The sequence below is a fragment of the Pogona vitticeps genome, chromosome 5 (genome assembly GCF_051106095.1).
Source record: "Pogona vitticeps strain Pit_001003342236 chromosome 5, PviZW2.1, whole genome shotgun sequence".
NCBI lineage: Eukaryota > Metazoa > Chordata > Lepidosauria > Squamata > Agamidae > Pogona > Pogona vitticeps.
In genome coordinates this window covers 34,377,797-34,396,377 of record NC_135787.1, presented here as the reverse complement: position 1 = coordinate 34,396,377, position 18,581 = coordinate 34,377,797, and the positions used below count along the sequence as shown (strand labels likewise).

The following is an 18,581-nucleotide window of genomic DNA, read 5'->3' as shown; positions in this document are numbered from 1 at the left end:
CTTTGCTCTGCCTTCCGTCCACTCATTGGCTCCTTCCCTGTTCTCTGGTAACGGACAGGTGAGGGCAGGGCTGTTCGCTACAAGAACATCCAGTGAGGAGTGTTTGCTCAGGAATGCTGGAAGAAGTAGACGTTGATTTTTTTTTGTTCAGTTTGAGAAGAGTCAATCCAATTTGTGCCTTCTAGAACCAAATACTGAGCTGAGTACAATTTGTGCTAGAAACCTACACATTTACATGCTTCCAGTGGAGTTAATATAACGAGAGTATCCAATGGCCACAATCCTGTTGCTCTTTCTGGACAACAGGAATGATGTCCTAATCAGCAACAGATTGCTGCTGTTAAAAGCTTCCCTTTTTCATTTCAGGTTGTTCGTGGCTGATATGAAATGAAAAAAAATCATGTACACCCCAAAAATGGTAAAGGAAGTCTTTAATCAGTGGTGATCTGCCACTAACTATGACATTATTTCTGTTGTTCAGGCAGGACATGATTTTTGACCATAGATTCATACAATTGAAAAAGTGTGTGTATTAAAAATGCATGTATTGGGGAAATGCACACAAACAGTCAATGCAAGAAACAATGTACACGAAATATGTGAAAAATGTGCACAGATGAAAATAGATTCAAAGTTGAGCTTACAAGAAAAATGCAATTCATTGCAGACGTGAGTTGAAAAGGCTACACAATGAAAATGAGATAAACTCAACAAACTCATGTTATATTGAGTCCCTCATTCCAAGAGAAAGCTAGTTTTCCAGCTCTGCTTTTGGGTTTTCATGAGGCATCTACTGAGGAAAGTAGGACCCTGTGCTGGGTGGATTGTGGACTGAATCAGAAGGATTCTTAAGACAAATTAAATGAAAAATAGACATAACAACAGCTACTGCCGCACAACAAAGATTCCCTTTTCTTTGGTAAGGAAGCATATGTACACATCTTATAAAGAGATAGTATTTTAATTGATTCTCATCTTATTGCTGAGAAGAAATGTTAGCAAGCTGGCCATATGCTCTGGGTTTTTTTCAGGAAACATGCATTTTATTGTTTGCTCGGGGTTTTTTTTCAATATTTGTAGTTAACTTTCATTGTTTTTTACCAACTTATTTATTCCGCTCACAAGATTTACTGAAATGCTACACTGAGCTGTGTTTCTTTTTTATTTTGTCTTTTTCTTCCCAAGCTACATATATATAACACACTTGTAGACTATAATGGGGGGGGGGGAGGTTCTATAATCCACTACAGAAGTAGATGTACAAACATCCCATTTTCCGGAAGGAGACAAGATTCTGTTGGGCATTTGGGCAATTTGCTTTCCATTTTTAGTGTTCCTCAAATGATGCCCCAAGTAGATTTGATTTTCTCACTCTGAACAGTAAACAAAGGAAATAATTTGCATGACTGTTTCTTCCTGTACCTCCAGCTATTCAGTTATGAGAGGTTTCCTTGTAGCTGTTATGTTGTAAATCCTTTACAACCATCCATTCTTAAGTGCTTTCCAAATGGCATCCTTCAGAGGATCATCACTGGTCGATAGGAGATTTGGAGCATGAAAGGGAAGGTTATCTGCTGATATTTTACAACTGAGTTCTCAACTCTAATTGCACCTTTTAGAGCTTCCCACAACACAAACAATCCTTACACACAAAACAGTGGAAGAAAATGCTTACAAAAAGCCAAATGTACTTTCTTGGAGCTCAAGAGTGTACTGAAAGGAAACAGAAATCTGATTAAAGTCCTGACCTCACTGCATATAAGTGCTTCACATGGCGTGCAACAATCCTCATTATAGGTCACTGCATGCATCCAGATCTGCTGTATTGTGTAGATCTCATAATCTAACACGTACATTAGCAACAATTGCCCATGATTGATCAATATAATATGTCAGAGATAAATCAACAGCAAAACATTTGTTGCTGTTTAGTGGTTAAAGAGTGTCCGACTCTTCGTGACCCCATGGATCACAGCACATCAGGCCCTCCTGTCTTCCACTGCCTCCCAGAGTTTGGTCAAATTCATTCTGGTAGCTTCAATGACACTATCCAACCATCTCATCCTCTGTCGTCCCCTTCTCCTCTTGCCTTCACACTTTCCCAACATCAGGGTCTCTTCCAGGGAGTCTTCTCTTCTCATGAGATGGCCAAAGTATTGGAGCCTCAGCTTAAGGATCTGTCCTCTCAATGAGCACTCGGGGTTGATTTCCTTCAAAATGGATAGGTTTGTTCTCTTTGCAGTCCAACAGACTCTCAAGAGTCTCCTCCAGCAAAACATTTGGCTTTTTGCAATTACATAGAACAGAAACAGGTGAGTGTGAGACATGGGGAGGTCCATTGAGGGTGCCTTCTTCTAAGAGCATTCACTACTTTCACCTTTACTAGGCATTTTAGATGTAATAGTAAAGTATGATACAGATTTTGAAGGACAGATGTTCAGCTCATTCCTAAGTAAACAATCTACCCATCTGAAAAAAAAGAATGGGACAGAGACGTTTATGCACAAGAAGACGTATTTCATCTGCAGCAACTGTCCAAGGGGGGGGAAAGGAGTAGGGGAGAGAAAGAAACATTTGCATAATAAAAAGGAATGAGCACCCTTTTCTGTATCTTAAACTCATGATTAGCAGGGTAGTCCTACAGAAGTCTGTCTATGAAAAGGCTGCCTCTGCCCTGTGTCTCACCTTCCCCAGAACCAGCCATTGAGTTAATTTTCAAAACAATCCACACATGAAAGAAAAGTGATTAAATTCCAAATTGACAAAGAATTATTGTTCAAGACCCAAGAAGTCTCTGGATGTGTCAGATTGTGAAAAGAAGGAAGGGAAAGGATCATATTTTATAGATGGGGTGGGGGGAACACACACACACAATACCCCAAAAGAAACTCTCACTGAAGTTGCTTTACAAATATGAATTATTATCATGAAGCAAGACAGGCAGACAGTCTGGCCCCCAGAGTTCAGACATAATTCCTGCTTTACTGACACATTTCCTTCACATTGCCTTGACAGGAGGTGAAGAGCATTCAACCTGATCAGAAAGAATGCAGGAATTGATGCAGCTCTTTGGTGAACACTTAGCTCTGAGATCAAAAGTCATCAAAGTACTTCCTGCTGCCATTTGCTATGAAATCAACAAGGCAATGATGGGAAGCGAGTTGAATACTGAACTGTATGGGAGCATCTACAAAAGCAGAATACGCTGGCACAACCTCCTTATTGCTTCACAAACTGTTGCAATTGCAGTAGTTGGCAAGCTCATTATCAGGCTATTGCCTCAGGAATGGTTAGGAGCAAGAAAATAGCTCCCAGTGTATTACTTGATTGAGCCAAAGTGTCATTCCTATATGTCATGATGGCACACACAGTGTTGGGAAAGAACTGTTTTGGAGTGTTAATAAGAGCTGCATGAGGGGGTGGAAACTTCTGCAAAAATGTTACATCCTTCGATTTCTCTTTAGGAAGCTGGAAACAGGAGTCCAACTTTCAAATGCCCAAGTGCACATGTTTGCCATGCTCCTGTGTCACAAGAAGGGATGCAAAGATCCTCAACAATTTTCATTTCTCATCAAGATAGCCCATCTTGACATTGAGTGGCAACTTCCTAAGACATGACCAGCTGACTTGAGAGTGCAAGACCAATATAATATGCACACTTAAGAGTTTTATTTTCCACAGTTTTTTTTGTAAAATATGGCAATGTAAAATGAGTGTCTTTTACTAAAGCATTATGTATTCCCCCATGCTCTCCACATTGCAGGGCTTTGTCAGGACACACATGAAAATGATTGATTCTGAAATTTAAATCAAAACAACTGATTTAATGGCTGGTGTGCAATACAGATAGCAAGACAAGTTTACCCTCAGTCCCTCCCAAACCCTTATTTGAGACCCAGTGGCTACAATACCTAGGCTGTCCCCATTATCCCCATTATCCCCACATTTAGCCTCAGTCACTAAGAATACAAGTCCCAAAGTAGTTTGGCACATCTCCTGTGTCTCTTCAAGCCTTCTTTTCCTTAGTAGCCAGGAATAGGTGACTGCCTTTTAAACCTGGCTGCTTAGAGGCCCTCATGTTCCAGCCAAGGTTCCTTCCTGGGTACAAAGAGATTGTTCCAGTTGTCAGGGGTCCTGGAACTGACCTTAACCCCTGTAGCATCACAATAGCAGTACAACAGTGGAAGTGTGGCCCTCAAGCACTGGTTAACCTGGGGTTCTTGGTCACGGAGCAACAGCAAGGCCCAGCCTATGCCCTGTTAATCCTAGAATAAAGTGTAGGGTGGCAAAATCATCTTGAGCTAGGTAAGTGGGGCTCCTGGGTGCCAAGGATTAACCCACAAGTCCAGAGCTCTGCTCTTCTCCATGCTTAAACACTGTAATGACTTAGCAGTGGTAACTTGTTATAATGGGTTGCCTTAGTGCTTGTCTGCCTGGCAGGAAGAGCCACTTGGGGGTGGCCACTTACAGCAGATATCCCCAACCCTCAGTCCATGACCTGGCAGCAGTCCACGGCCTATCCAGACTGGGCCATGGACACAGATCTCCTACCACCCGCAAGCCCCCCTGCAAGTGCCATCACGTGCATGCACGCAAGTGTGTTCCACCCATGAGTGTGCTGTGTCCATGCGTGTGAGCACCCCCCCAAGCATGATGTGCACATGCACACATGAGGGCTCCACCCCCCTGCAGGCACGCCACACACCCACAATTGGTCTGCAGTTGGGAAAAGGTTGGGGACCACTGACTTACAGTACTGACAAGAAAAAGTCCTCTGCAGTTGAACATTCCACCTTAAGTCTTCAAGTCAATCTTGTGCCTTCAGCCTTCTTCACTCCCAAGGGCTAGGAAATGGCCCCACCTTCTCAAACTCAGCATCTTAGCCTCCATAATTCATAGACTCAGGCTTCTGGGTTCCAATGGGTCCAGGGTCTGCAGACTCAGACTCCTGGTCTTCTGAGGGCCCAGGATCTCAAGGATCAAGCAGGTCCTCCACCCTTTCAGGCTTTGGGGGTCTTCAGTTTTTCTGGCTCATTCTTGGTGGAGGAGGCCTCTGATGATCATGAAAGCTGCTTTTATAAGGAGGCTCTTTTCCATAACTCTTCCTGTAATGTAGAGCACATCTTAGTATGTTGTCAAGGATAATTTCCAGGCCTGAGCAGAACAAGGTGTATTAATGAGCAGCCATGATGAACAGGTGTGTAGTAATGCTGAGTCTTGATGACTCATGAGTGCTGACTCATACATGATGCAATGTCTAATGTGATTGGCCACAGGCAGATGTGCATAAGTATATATGTGTGAACCTGTACAGTAGATGTATCTTACTACTGTATTTTGTGATGAATGCTATCCTGTTATGCTGCCAGACTGAACTGTATGTATCCTGTAAATACATGTTAGTATTGGGAGAAGCTGTCTGTGTATGCGTGAGTTATTTAGACTACCTGGACTGATCAATACTCTGCTGATTCTGCTGAATTTCTGCTGATTTTGCGCTAACATATGTGGGTACTTTGGACCTGAGGAAAACAGTGCTGGCCAAAGACACTTTTTCTGCCTGCCAGATCCACTCACAAAAAGGGAGAAAACTAGCAGTTGACTTTTACTCAATACTGGTGACTGAATGTTGCTTCTTTCATGCTTGAGGGGACACAGGACAGAATTATGCATCACACTCAGCTCTGTCCTCCATAAGAAGGGAATTGCCTGATGCTCCCATTGCTGCCCCACTGTACTAGCCATCATTTGTTCCTGGGGTGCCTGCTTCTCTCTGCTTTAATGATACTGACGGCCCTGTATGGCAAGTTTCCACTTTGGCAATGGGCACATCGCAAAAGCTTTTCACATGCATGGGAAGACTAATGGTGCAAAAATCTCACCACCTTAATTTTGTTGCCTTTCTCAAAGTCCCAACACATTTTCTTCCCATCTTTGTTTTGTACTGGTCAGCAAGAATTTGTTTTCTTATTTCCACTCTGAAATTTATCAATATTTTGTATACATTTTCAATTTGCCTAATCTAATCTGCCTAACAGATCTAATAAAGTCACTTGTTTTACTATCTTTCACATGTTGTCACCTTGACTAAAGCCTGTTTGTATACACCCTTTTAATTGTACATATTTTACCACATTTTAAAGTATGTATATAGCTATTCTCCAGAATACCCTGTACGCCACACAAATGTGTGAATTCTTGAGGCAAGGTGCATTCCTTCTCTCAAAAAGTCTTGGGAGGTGCGAAAACACTACTGTCACTAAGACTGTCAAATCCTTCAACTTTCTTTTCCTTTTTAGTGAGCCTCAGTGGAACAGGGAGAGTTCTTAGACATAGGATCTGTAGTAATTATTGTGTCAAAGCAATTTCTGCTCCAGTAGTGCCCTCATTCTGGATTGAACTGATAATTCACCTATTAGGGTTAATCTCTTCCAAGGGCAGTAGCTTTCTTCCACTGTGGATATCAATCTATCCAGCAAACTGAATACAACCCACCAACTGTGCCAGGTGCATGGCACAATTTCTGGAGAATTGCAGATTTATCAAACCTAGTGGAATACTGTACTAGACACTCCGTGTGGTATGGTGGATAGAGTGATGGACCAGAACTCAGGAGAGCTGGGTTTGAACCGCCACTCGGTCATGGAAACACATGTAGGGGGTGGCACTGGTAAAACCACACCTAAAATATCTCACTTACTTTAAAAGTCCCATTAGGGTTGCTGTAAGCCAGTTCTGACTCGATGGTACATAACATAAGAGTGGGATATTATCCAGGCAGCATGGGTTCCACTCAAGAGGAAACAGTCTCTTCTGTAATCAGAGAGTAGCAGTACCATCAGGATATGTGAAAGAGTTTAAGACTTACAATTAGATTTCAGGACTGTGTCAGGAGGGACCAGTCTCAAAGGCTGTAAAGTATGAGCACTTGCCTATGTCTAAATCAGGGATGGGCAACTTATAGCACTCCAGATGTTGACAAACAACTCCCAGTTACCTGTCTACCATGCCAATCATGATGGATAATGAAAAGTGAAGTCTAGCAACATCTGGAGGCTTACAAGATGCCCATTCCTGGTCTAACTCCATTATTAGATGCCATCCACTCATGCACATCTTTTCTTATTCAACTAGTTTATCCTCTCTTTCTATTTAGCTGTCCCTACTTTTTCCCCATTCAGGAAATGGGACCATATGAACTCGAGAGATCACACACTATTTCAAGATTCCTGTGTTTGTCATGACTCTTTGAACTCAGATTTCATAATTCTCTCCCAAACAAGAGCAATAGGGAAGGAAAATGGGTGTGCCACTATTCTTATTCTCATTCTTATTCTCATTCTCTCTCTCTCATTCTCCTGCACCTGCAAAACATACACAGAGAAAAATAATTTTCTATTAAAGAGATTCACACGCGATCCACACTTTTAAGATCTGTAAAAAGGTAAAGTTTTCTCTTGACGTTTAGTCCAGTCGTGTCTAACTCTAGGGGGCAGTGCTCATCCCGTTTTCAAGCTGTAGAGCCAGCGTTTGTCTATAGACAGTTTCCATGGTCATGTGGCCAGCATGACTAGACACAGAATGCTGTTTACCTTCCCACCGAGGTGGTACCTATTTATCTACTCACATTTGCACGCTTTCGAACTGCTAGGTTGGCAAGGAGCTGGGACAAAGTAATGGGAGCTCACTCCGTTGCATGGATTCGATCTTACGACTGCTGGTCTTCTGACCCTGCAACACAGAGGCTTCTGCGGTTTAGCCTGCAGTGCCACCACGTCCCTTTTAAGATCTGTACTTATTATCAATTATGCATTCTCATATTTTTGCGGGTGCTTTTCACATTTTCCTCTCATATTCTTGTACATTAAGAAATCCTATTCTTGAAGTCAAATACATTTATCATGGTAGTCACATAGGAATACAGACCATTTTCTTTTTTTAAAAAAAGTCCTTGTCTGTAATGAAATCATAAAGATAATCTTTATAATTTCACTTTGAACATGGGGAAAACATTATTTAAAGCCATGTGATGGTTTTTATCTACTCTCACTGTACTTTGATCTATCCTTTGAAGATGACTCCAAGACTATATTTCAGGCATATATTCAGGTAACTTTATTTGCATGTGAGAGCCAGAACTACCTATTGAAACATTTGTCATTTTCATACTGACAGAGACAAATGTTTTAAACTGATTCACATTTTCAGAGAAAATGATGGCAATCAAAAGCTTTAAAGTCCCTCCTGGCCTACTGAAGTTTTCATCTGTTATATAATCCATTATGTCTGACAACTCATTAGGTTTCAAAAAAAATATTTTTGAGAGATGAATAAAGCAGCAATGGTGATATAGAAGCACAAGCTTTCTGTTCTCCATACTAATAACATCTTTTTGAGCCATTGCGCATACCAACTAAGAACATAGATTTTTATGTGTCAATTCAAATTTTCCCTGGTGCCCGGATCTAGCTGAAAGAGCTTACTTGCATATTTTTATTTGCTTTCTTCCCAAGAAGCATCACTCACTGGTCTGTGTCCTTTGAATCTCAGAGACTAGTTTTGAAGAGCAGCTGAAAACGTCTGGGCTTTAAAGTGTGGAGACTGTTTGATCATACAAAAAGCTCAGGCTAATTACATACCCATCTTATGGTTTCCTTTAAAAAAAACCCAAACCTTCTAGACTCATCCCTGAGATTTCTGACCTTTTTTCCTCTTTGTACCCAAGCAAACACACAAGTGACTCTGATGAAGGTTTACATCTACAAAACATCTAAAACTTTAAAAAAACAAGCTGTGCACAAACCACCTAGGGCGTCTGTTTCTTCAGTATTGTGTAAATATTTTAGGGTTATAATTGCTTGGAAAGGCTGAATGAAGTGCGGTGCACAAAATCCAAATTCTAACAACCAAAATAATGTTGTGTCCATCAATAACTGACTGGCACCAGATCATTGTATCTTTAACCCATGGCCATGTAGAAACAAGAGTCTTGTTTCTGCATGCAGTATGCTTTCTGTTCGCTCTCATTGTCTTTCGCCTAGGCAACCTGGCTCCAGTTGCAAAGTCTGTGCAAGCGGGAGTACCAGTAGCAATCATCAGTGACCTAAACAAGCAAAGCCATACCAGGAAATGAGGTGTGCCAAGAAAGGGGAGATCCAAAGCCAAGGTCCATGAACAGTCCAAAAGTCAAGTCAGGCAAAGTCCCTGACCAGTCCAAAAGTCAGCAAACAAACAGGGAAATCCCAGTGTAGTCAACTAGGCCAAAGTGAAACACAGCAAGGAATCAGAAGCAAAGGATACAAGGTACATATGGTATGGAGCAAGAAGAGGCATTGTCACGAATTCACTCTAGTCACAGCCTAAAGTTCATACAGCTGAGTTGATTTTGCTGAGCTGCTGAGTAGCTTTAGGCATTTGACCAGCTGGAGAAGGAAATCAGCTGCCGGATTTGGCCTCCTGATTTCCCTGGAAAGAGGAACTTTGGCTCAAGGAGATCCTTTCTTTCTTTTATTTATTTATTTATTTTAAAGATTTTTCTCCCACTTTTCTCCTTACAAAGGACCCAGGGTGGCTTACATCATTAAAATTTAAAGCTAATGACAATGAGTCTACTAAAACTACTAAAAAGGATTAAATGGGTATAATACTGAAAAGCATAAGCAACACCAAAACACATTCAAAGGAAAAAGTTCAACAATTCATTAATTTAAAAAAACACCACTCAGTAGAAAATCATTACTTGCAGAAGGACAGTAAAGATGGGGCCAGCCTAGCCTCCTGTGGGAGGGAGCTCCAGAGTATGGAAGCAGAACAGTTACTTTTGAGGGTTTGTGGGGGTTTTTTTTTCCCTCTCAAGGAATCTTTCCTCTCAGCCAAACACTTCATTTGGTAGTTTCTAGCTGCACTTGTCCATTTATCTTTGACATTTTCATGTGCCAAGAGATGGTTTGACCTCCTCTACGTCTGGGAGTTTGGCTTTTGGGCCTCCAAGAGTCAAGAGTAGGCAGGATCCAGAGTCCCTCCCCCTTCTTGGGTTTTTGGAGTTCTGGCGCGTTTTTGCTAGAGGACTCATTGACCAAGGCCGCAGCAGCTATTTAGAATGGCAATGGATGCTCCTATAGAGAGGCCATTTATTTGAAGGGTTTGTTGTTTAGTCATTTAGTCATGTCCGAATCTTCATGACCCCATGGACCAGAGCACGCCAGGCCCTCCTGTCTTCCACTGCCTCCTGAAGTTGGGGTCAAATTCATGTTGGTAGCTTCGATGGCACTGTCCAACCATCTCGTCCTCTGTCGTCCCCTTCTCCTCTTGCCCTCACATTTTCCCAACATCAGGGTCTTTTCCAGGGAGTCTTCTCATGAGACAGCCAAAGTATTGGAGCCTCACCTTCAGGATCTGTTCTTCCACTGAACACTCAGGGTTTGGAGGGTTACTTATTCCAAATTCATTTTGGAGATGAAAACAGAAATGAAAGATCTTTAAATTGTATGTCAGAAATTAATAACTGGAAAGGAGCTTGAGAGGCACACAGCTCTTGAGAGGCACACTTGTCCCTGCTAGTAAATTTGTGCCACTACATATAAATTATAATCATACAATTTTAGAACTGCAGAACTAGAAGGGACCCCATGGATCATCAAGTCCAGCCCCTGTCAAGGGGCACAGTGGGGAAATCTAACTCCCACTGTCTGGCTCCACAACCAAATAACTAAACCACTGAGCTATCGAGCAGTACAGAACTTACACATCTCATGCAAAGCTCTTTGATCATCCTTCTTCTCTTTTGTGTCAAGATGTTAAGTGGCCACTTTACTGTCATTGATACCAACTTCATAAAATGGCATTTATTTGTTACATAATTCTATATGCTTGGGTGTTTCTGATAAAAAGCATTTTGTTAACTGTTCTTCATTCATGCCAGAAGCAATCTGACGGTGCTTCCAGAGTGGAACAATCAGACGGCAGAGTGCTGTTGTTGCCGGGGGTGGTGGCGCCAAAATGTATCCGTGATCCTCACATTCTTTGAGGAGGCTCTTTCTGTGTCCCTTATTTTGTTTAGTTGTACGGGCCTCAGTTAAACATACAGCATGCTGCATTTGTCTTAACTATTTTACCGGTAGATATTCATAACAATCTGCTTTCATAGTCTAGTCGGCTGCAAAATCATTTTACTAATAGATGAGCAATTATGCACTTTAATAGAAATCAACTGAGTGAAACACTGGAACCACATGTTGTTAAATGCTTCATGAAATTCTGGCTAGATCCAGGACTTCTATTTGCAACTGTTTCTGTTTGTTTACCGCATTTCAGATTAAATGGTGATGTGAAAAATCTATCAACTCCTGGCACCAGGCCTCCAGCATGTAGATGGGATTACATAAACCAAAGCTTTGGAGTCTGGTGTATTTAGAGCATAAGCAACTACAAATCTGAAGAGTGTAGATCCTGTACCCCACTACACCGGATAAAAAAAGAATAATTTCATGTTCTAATTCTCATGTCCAGTTTTGGAGCGGTAGGAGATGAAAAGCTACCAATGTACACCTTTCTCTGTAATTGTCTCCTCCATTTCAGTGGGAACGTTCCAGACTATGTTGTTTGGAAATGAGCCATAAGACTCATCAGTCTTGCCATTTCATTGTCAGGGATGAAAGGAATGAGAAACCTGTATAAGTGCCTGGGCTGTGACAACAGCCTTGGATAAATACCGGTATGCATGATTCTATTTAACACCTGATATGGATGCACTTGTCAATGCCCAGGAACATACAAAGACAATATAAAGCAAGAAAGCCATATTACAGGTAAGAGCATACTCTTACTTGTAGTAAACAATGTGTCTGGTCATAAACAGCCATGTAGGAACAGTTAGGAGAGACCATCTTGATCTAACTTCTTTTCAAGACGTAAAAGAAAAGAGATTCAAAGGAATGAAATGAATGTTCACACAATACCATATATTTCACATTATGTCAACTCAACCGTTCTCAAATCCAGAGACAACAGTTGCTAAAGGAGATGGTTATTCTTTTATGATTCTCCTGCTTGCCAATCACAGGCCATTTCAGTTGCACTCTGGAGCCAGCCACAGACCGGAATCAAAGAGGAAAGACTTAGCACTTTCCCTCTTGAGAAATTCTTTCACAAAGTTTGGTTTTAGAAGGAAAAAAATTCCAACTGTTTATCAACCACAGGCAACACACAGCTCTGGAACCAGTCTGCACAACTTGTAATCCCTGAGACAAGTGCAGCCCTCATACCATTTACAGTGACCTATCAAAGGTTCAATAAAATTTCTGTTTCCGCTGCTTGGCTAGGACTGTAAAGGGAAGCCAGTCAACCAATAAGTATGTCAAAATATGTAGTCATGTTAGATTGGAGAGACACAATTCTACAGGTTTGAAAACAAATCTATCTATCGATGGGATTGCGGTTAAATTCCGAGCCAATGCCATCTTCATATTAAAATAAAACAAGCCATAGGGCACTTAATGACAAAGAACAAATAATTAGTTGAACATGAAGTAAACAAATAAGTCCTTTTGATCTCTGCAAGCTGTCTCTCAGCAACCAAAAACACCTCAGTCTCCAAAACATATCTTTTGAATGACATGATATTTAGGCATATGTCAGTGATGCAGTCAACTTAAACTATTTTGATAGCTTCTGTTTGCCTGTGGGAACTCAACTAGTTTTGTAGCTAGTTGAGGTCAATATAGGTTAGAGAAATACTGCTGAGTTTCTGTTTGTGCAGACAATATTTGCCACAGTAAGAAATATACTGCCAGCCTGCTCAGTTTTAATGATGCTCATAAGGAGCATGCCTTGTAACAAAAAATATTGATTATTCATAAGCTTTTACTATGCACATTCACACTATCGGCACCCTTAAACCCTTCATCATTAAAAAGTCAACCATTTAAAATAATTGTTTCTAAGCTTCTAAGCACTCTTTGTGTGTATACACCCCATCCAACTGGAGTGTCCTCAGAATAGTTTACAAGTGTAGGCATCCTTCAGTCTCAAGAGACTATGGTAGCATGCTCTGAATAGAAGTCTTGGAACAGCTTCTAGTATGGCTGAGAAGCCCAATATAAGAGTGATAGTCCCTTCCACACTGAAGACAAATACAATCTGTCCCCTGTCCAGCTCCCTGATTTTGCTGGTTTCGTGACTGCCTCTTTGCCTCAGCCTGTCAAACAAGTGCCTCTTCAAATTGGGAGAGGCCATGCTGCAGCACCTGCCTTCAGACTGAACACTCAGATGTCAAGGTTTCCCATCTGTTGAGGTCCATTCCTAAATCCTTCAGATCCCGCTTGCAGATATCCTTGTATCGCAGCTGTGGTCTCCCTCTGGGGTGATTTCCCTGTACTAATTCTCCATACAGGAGATCTTTTGGAATCCGACCATCAGCCATTCTCACTACATGCCCAAGACAATGTAGACGTCTCAGTTTCAGTAATGTATATGTACTAAAAATTCCAGCTCGTTCTAGGACTACTCTATTTGGAACTTTGCCCTGCCAGGTGATACCAAAAATGTGTTGGAGACAACGCATATGGAAAGTGTTCAACTTTTGCCATGCACAAAGGGTCCAGGACTTGCTGAAGTAGAGAAGTGTACTCAGGACACAGGCTCTATAGACCTGGATCTTGGTATATGCCATCAGCTTCTTATTAAGCCATGCTCTCTTTGTGAGTCTAGAGAACATGGTAGTGCTTTGCCAATGTGTTTATCCAGCTTGACATCTAGAGAGAGGGTGTCAGAGATTGCTGAGCCAAGTTTACAAACACACACAAAAAAGGCATTCACTAAAATCGTGAATTTTACTGTGAAAACAAATAACCCAGCTGAAGGTGTTAAAATGTTGATATTTTAGAATTTTATGAGCCAGCTATAAAACCAATGGCAAAAGGCAAACTAGAAATCAATGAGCAAATGCCTGTAGAAGAAAGTCTTAATCCGGCATCTCAAAGCTACTCATGAAGGTGCCAAACAGTTCTCTTAAGAGGACATGCTACACATGGTGGGATGGGGGTCTACTGAGTTGTTTCTCTGGTAACCACCCATTGCACTATTATGGCCAGCAACACCCAGAGAAGAATTTGCTGAAGAGGATCTTAGCTATTAGGCAAGAAAATGTGGGTCCAGGCACTCCTTCATGCAGCATAGTGCTAGGTGATTCAGGCACTGAAGTACTGCACTCACACTTTGGATCAGGCCTGGAATCAGACCAGCAATCAATGCAGTGAGTTGATGTTTTATGAACAGCCAGTCCCAGTGAGCAGGCCTGCTACTCTGCTTTGAGATAGCTTCCAAACTATTTTCATAAGTTTCCAGACTACCTTCAAAACTAGCCTCATTGTAGAAATCCAGGTAGGAAGTTACCACTGCATGGATAGCTGCATCCGAGGTATCTCTGATCAGTTACAGACAAATGTCATAGAGTCGTAGACTTGGAGTGTTCATAGAGATTCCAAACATCATCTGATCCAATCCCAGCTGGTGGCTGGAAATCCACAACTAAAGCATATTTAACAGATAATCATCCATCCTCTGTTGGCTAAAGCTTATGAAAGGCACTCTGTGCCACCACAGCCACTTAGATCTCAAGTGACAAAGTTTGATCTATCAGCATCCTCAAACTGCAAACATGTTCCTTCCATGAGTCTGGCAGATGAAACCTACAGATAAGAAGGGCACCACAGCACATTATCTTAACATTACAATAGGACCGCAGTATCTGCAGGGGATCAGTTTCAAGCCATCCACCCCTCTGTGGAGGTTAGAAACATGGCAGTAGTGAATGCTATACATTGTACTGACTCTGACTTCCTCTAGTGGCTAGTTCTGATAAATACACCATGGAAATATGTATAAATGCATATTTCTGTGGGGGTTTTATTTAATACTTTCAGGCAGTGGATAAGTGAATTCACAGATGTTGATCCAGTGGATAGGATAATTTTTTAAAAAAAAATCTTAAGTATAAACTTCCTTGTTATTCTACCAAACTCTTCTATTCCTCTTATTATAATTACAATTTTCATAAGAGACTAAACCTTATGGGGAAACAATGGCCATCCAGTTCCAACACTGATGGAGGAAACAGCAGCAAGAATGCCCACACTGGAATGCAAAAGGGCTGCTGGGCTGGGGGAATCAAGGACCTCACATACTTGCCCTCTTTGGAGGCATACCAGCCTTACCTCTTAGGTACCTTGCAGTACTGACAGAGTTCCAGGGCCTGATGTTTATCAACTACTGTTGTCATTCCAAGGCAAAAAAAGGTACTTACTAAAGACTGAAAAGCAATCAGAACCGAAGTTGTTGAGGAGAATGCATACATCCCAGTGAAGGGAACCAGGAAGCTAAAAAGGCTCTTGAGATAGACATTTTACCAGTGAACCTAACTAGGTCAGCAGGCTCTTTGGTAATTGCAGTTCAGTTGAATGTCACCCGTTCCTCAGTTCCAATAAACCCTTTTGAATTTGAACTTTCCCACCTTGGGTTTATGGATCAGTGAATGGAGGAAGGATACCCCTCTGAACAAGACAGGGCTGATAGGCTTATAGTCATTAATTACTTTCCTTTCAAAATAGTTGTGAGTCTTCCTCCTTCAATGGTTGAAGACAGAGAAATCAATCAACGTACTAAGATTGAAAACATTCATTATTATTATAAAACAAAATCTAGGCAATGTAGATTTTTCACAGATGTCTACATGTTTCTTCCTTGTAGATTTTGGACTGGTTTTAATCAAACCCTAGACTGAATCTAGCGACAAAACCAACCTGCTTGGAGTAGCGACAGAACCAGAGCATTCAAAAGATAGTTACCACTACAGTTAACAGTGTTAAGAATTTACTTTTCTAAATTTTGAAAGAAAATAATCTGATTATCTTTTCACTCATTCTCTTTTCATTCATTCTCTTTTCCTTCACCTGACCATCCACAACACAGCAGGCCACTGCAACCAAGGCATAGGACAAACCAGCACTCCAGTCTGCAGAGGACTGAAGTTATACCTTTGATATGGCAAAAAGGAATTATTTACCGGTAACTAACTAATTTCAACTACTGTAGTTCTTTCGTGAGCTGCTCAGAAGTGATTGGATCTGCCATAGCCATCATCAAGCCGAAGAGGCAAGTGCCATCTGTGCAGTTGAGAAAAGCATAATAAATTCGCAGCACCAGTGGGCTTTGCGCAAGAGTTTTGTCTGTTCAAATCAGGCAGTTATGAAACATAAAGACTGTCCATAAGCTGCTGAGCTATGGTTGCACAGTCTGTGAGATTTGTGTTGCTGTTACTGGTACTAGAACAAATATTGCTCTGTTGTTTTCTGGGTTTTTTGTTACATTCATTTCTGGCGATTATCATTTCTGCTTCTTTTTGTGTATAGAAAGGGGGGGACTGCTTCAAAGGGACCTCTGATTGTTTAGAGTAACTAATGCATTTAAAATATGGCCTTAGATGACCTGGATAGGTTGCAAGCCTGTTAGCTCTGCCTCTGAATAGGTGAGAGTGTTTTTGAGGCTGTGAGATCGTTTGAGGTAAAATTGTAGTAATAACATTTAGAGTCAGCAGATTTACCATACTGCCATTCCACTCAGAAGGAACCAGTCCAGAAGTGTTATAGAGTAGCCGATGTAGTATATCCCTATCCTAAGGCACTTTTACCTCTTTAGTTTTGAAGTGCATTGCCAAAAATATAGGAATTATTGATTACCCAAGACTCCAGCCATAAACATACATTCACTTTAGAGAAATACTGTAATAAGCATTTATTTGTTTGTTTTGTTAAAAAAGTGTTTTCATGTTCGAGCTCTTTAAGATTTGTTGGGGGAAGACCATTGAGAATGTTTTAATCTGTTAATTTAACATTTGTCATTTAAAACTTGGGAATTATAACTGAAATTCCATTGCTTCTTATTTACATTTGATAAGGATGAGTCCTACCACCAAAGTCATATGACTACCTTAAATGCCAGACACAGAGGGACAGAGGGAGGCAATGAGGTGTAAAGGTAAAGATATAAATAAGCAGCTAGAAATATAAATCCTCCATTGATTATTTTTCACAGGGCAAGATATTATTGTGGAAGAAAATAGGAAGATTGGATTGTTTCCACATGCAGTATATCACAGGAGTACACCCCTTCACATTTCATAAATATTTTAATATATATTTTCATGTGACAAGACTGAAGAAATGACACTTAGCTACAATGTAAAGCAGTGAGTATACAGCTTGTATAATAGTGTAAATGTGCTGTCCCCTCAAAATAATGCAACAATGCACAGGTATTAATGTCTAAACATGAACTGTTCTTCTGAACATGGCTTCTCTTGCCTGCTCCTTGCTGCTACAGACCTGGCAGTGCTTCCTCTTGCATAGCCAAGGACCATTTGGTTTGAGAGAGGAAGCAGTTGAGACCCTCAGTATGGCTTGAAGATGATCATCAGTCAGTCTGGACCTGTACTTGGACTTACTGAAGTTCAAGGTGGAGAAGAGCTTTTCGCACAACTATGTGCTCCCAAAAAGGCACATGGTCCGCTTGAACATTCGGAAAAGCTCAGGGAAGCTGGGGGTCAGTTCTCTCAAAAATTGCCCAAGCTTGTCTGCTTTCCCACTCACGTCCCTGAACTTCGCTTTGAATTCAGAGTTGCACTGCAGGTCAATGAGCTCCGTTTGAAGCACAGGAGGGCCATCTTGCACCTCAAAGGAGAAGGGGTCCACAAAAATCTGAAATGTGGCTCTGTGCATCCCGAAGAGGGCCCTCTCCCTGCCCTGTCGCCTCATCCTCTCTGCACTTCTCCTTCCCCCCACCTGGTGCTCCTCCACTCCCTGTGCAACACACACCCCTAGCATCTACATGCGCTCCTTCTGCAAGGCTGCCCCCTTCAGCAGAGTAATCTCTCTCCCCCCCTACCAAAGGGCTAATGGGGCTTCCTGGGGCTTCTTGACTGCCACTCTGGCAAGATGCCGTGGTTTTGCCCAGCATGGCTCAGGGAGATGGGGAGGAGGGGAGCACACATGAGAAGGCTGTTCTCTCGGCAGCACCCCCTCCCGCGGCAAGTCTGGGCAGGGAGCGGAGGAGGGCCAGGTGGGGGAAAGGAGAAGCACAGAGAGGACGAGGCGACAGCAGCAGCAGCCTCACCAGGTGACCTGCGAAGAGCGGTGGGGGGGAGAGAGAGAGACCTAAAAGCAGAAACCCTGGTGGTGCCAAATCCCTGAGGGAGGAGACTGCCAGGCAGAGAGAGGGCTCTCCTTCTGGACGCGTGGGCACTTCAGGGGGAGCAAGCGGGACCCAGCCCCTACGAGGTGGGGAGGAAGCCCTGCACTTGCCAAGTAGGTGCCGCTGCCGCTGCTCCCGCTCCTTAAACTTTCATATTAAGGCAGGGGCCACAAACTATTGTCCTGTGGGCCGCAATTGGCCCATGGACCTCATGTTTGAGACCCCTGTTCTTGGGCATAGAGTTCACCAGAGCTTGACAGGTTGCCACTGGAATCCTCTTCTACTCCTCCATGATGACATCACAGAGCTGGTGGATGTTAGAGACCTTGCACACCTCC

The 18,581-nt window shown here is 42.1% G+C and overlaps 1 long non-coding RNA gene across 1 annotated transcript; it reads right to left on the bottom strand.

The window, feature by feature from the left end:
• LOC144583237 (uncharacterized) lies at window positions 1–16,730 on the bottom strand. Its single transcript, XR_013536933.1, has 2 exons — window positions 9,124–16,730; window positions 1–5,105 (listed from the first exon to the last, which is right to left on the bottom strand). It is a non-coding gene; the product is annotated as an uncharacterized LOC144583237 (long non-coding RNA).
• Window positions 16,731–18,581: the final 1,851 nt, after the last annotated feature.